The following is a 2,500-nucleotide window of genomic DNA, read 5'->3' on the forward strand; positions in this document are numbered from 1 at the left end:
CCAGGCATAGTTCACCATCTTTCGGGTCCCAACGTGTACGCTCTGGGTGCGCCTCTTCTCGCAATGAGAACGAGACGCCCCGGGAGTGCGAGGCCGCATCGTGACGCGGCCCATCCTCCCTTGATCGACGCTAAGGTACGATCTTCACTTTCATTGCGCCTTTAGGTTTACATGTCCCAATGACTCGCGCACATGTTAGACTCCTTGGTCCGTGTTTCAAGACGGGTCCTGAGAGTACCCAAAGCAGTAGCGTCGCTGACCGGTAATTCAAAGCTTGGCCAGTCCGAGGACACCGCCTGCTAACAGCTGGTTAGGCCCGGAGCCGGCGCTAGGTCCGTACCATCCGGGTGACAAACTAACCGAGCTTGCGGCGGGCCTGACGCACACACATTCGAAAATGGATTGGTTGCGGCCCGATACCGTCAGAGTACCGTCACGCAGCCGGCCAGGCGATCGAGCGTCTGCCGTGTGCGCACGAAGGCGACACGACAGGCAACAACTCGAGCCGTAGACCGACACGCAACGGGTCGCGACGTTCTACTAAGGGAGAAGTGCACGACTACGCGACCGGAACATTTGCCGAAGATGGTGTACCCTCGCACTGGAACCACCGAAGTGGCCCATTACGGGCTATCTGCGCACCAACGGAAGCCAGCCTCGTCGACGATGAATCTCCCCATTCGATCTTTTGGGTTTCTCAGGTTTACCCCTGAACGGTTTCACGTACTCTTGAACTCTCTCTTCAAAGTTCTTTTCAACTTTCCCTCACGGTACTTGTTCGCTATCGGTCTCGTGGTCATATTTAGCCTTAGATGGAGTTTACCACCCACTTAGGGCTGCACTCTCAAGCAACCCGACTCTAAGGAGAGGTCCTCCCGAAACGCGTACCAGTCGCTACGGGCCTGGCACCCTCTACGGGTAAATGGCCCCATTCAAGATGGACTTGGACGCGGTTCGACGTCTCGGGATAAATTGACCCTCCTGAACACTACATTTCCCAACGGCAGAACCGCGGGATTCAGTGCTGGGCTAATTCCTGTTCGCTCGCCGCTACTAAGGAAATCCTTGTTAGTTTCTTTTCCTCCGCTTAGTAATATGCTTAAATTCAGCGGGTAATCTCGCCTACTCTGAGGTCGTCGTACGTGATACAAAATTTTGTGTGTTTCGGCCGAAAGAGCGTAAAAGTAGTACTCGCGAAAACGTACAAAGCACAAAAAAAAAGAAAAAAAAAGAAAACGAAACAACACTACACGACAGAAGAGAGAAAAAGGTAAACAAAAAACCGATATATGCCTTATGCGCCACACCAAAGTGTCAATATAATTCTTTCTTCATCTCGTGTGTCGATCGGAAACTCTCGCTAGACGATCTGGCCGGTTAACTTTAACGTCCGTCGAAAAGAACTTTCGGGGACTGGACGACCGACAGATCGCGCGGTTCCGCACGAATCGACAATGAAGAAAAGAAAAGACATGGGGCGACCGACATAAAGGTTCTCATCATTGGATATACCTTTTCTCTCTCCGCGGTGCTGTTCCGTGCGTGAACACACAAGTGTGTCTTTTGCGTCGTGTGACAATCAAGTTCGAAATAAGCCTCGCCAATAGAGGAGTATACATATTATTATAAAAAAAAAAATAATAATACATATAACCCGGTGGGATTTCTTTTTCTCTCTACTTCTTGTATAATTGAACCAAAAACCACGGGGGTACAGAAACGTTGCGCACGAAACGATTTATCATCGATCAAACACAAAACCAAATTAGAGACACGAGAGAAAGAGAGTAAGATCTCAAGACGCACATAGGCCGTCATCAATACGATTCAACGCGAACGTGGCGATGGAATGGCAATCGCACAGATTAGCGAGGACACGTCGACGACGGGGAATAATTCCGACCCGATCAAGTACGACGTGCTCCATCCCGCACATTGCTGCGCTTTGCTCCGCTGTCCATCGATCATCAAAGCGTTCGCGATAGAACGAGAGATCTCTTTCGTCTCTTCCCTCGAAGACTCGAAAAGGAATGTGTTTGTCGAAATCGCCGGCAACGACGACCCTCCGCCGTATGGCAATTATAACGTAGAGTTAAGAAACTCATCCACGCACAGGCATATTCTCTCCCTGGGGCTTAACATTGCCACACTACACACACTCTGTGTGCCACACAGTATTCTTTCTTTCTTTTATAATTTGTGTGTCCATCTCTGTAGTCTCGCGAGACTCTTGTAAATATACCTCTTTCGTATATACGCATCATTTCAGGCGACGTCGGGAGCGCGTTAAATGTTCATGAGTGGAAACGCTTCTTTCCGCAAGGCGAATCGTTTCGCAGAGAAGGTGAGAGATTTGGAGATCCTCGTCGAAGCGGTGCCTTACGGGCGGTCGTATTTTCAATACGACTCACGACACCGTAAAAACACTCACGCAAGTCCGAACGTAAGAAATACCAATCCCTACTTCGCCTCTCGTGGAAACTAGATATATATATATTTG

General features: G+C 49.6%; 1 non-coding gene across 1 annotated transcript in view; it reads right to left on the reverse strand.

The window, feature by feature from the left end:
• LOC143221657 (large subunit ribosomal RNA) overlaps positions 1 to 1,136 on the reverse strand; it is a 4,008-nt gene extending 2,872 nt beyond the window's left edge. The window contains exon 1 of the ribosomal RNA XR_013011816.1: positions 1 to 1,136. This exon is cut by the window's left edge and continues 2,872 nt beyond it. This is a non-coding gene — a ribosomal RNA (large subunit ribosomal RNA).
• Between the last annotated feature and the right edge of the window lie 1,364 nt (positions 1,137 to 2,500).

The sequence above is a fragment of the Lasioglossum baleicum genome, unplaced genomic scaffold (genome assembly GCF_051020765.1).
Source record: "Lasioglossum baleicum unplaced genomic scaffold, iyLasBale1 scaffold2890, whole genome shotgun sequence".
NCBI lineage: Eukaryota > Metazoa > Arthropoda > Insecta > Hymenoptera > Halictidae > Lasioglossum > Lasioglossum baleicum.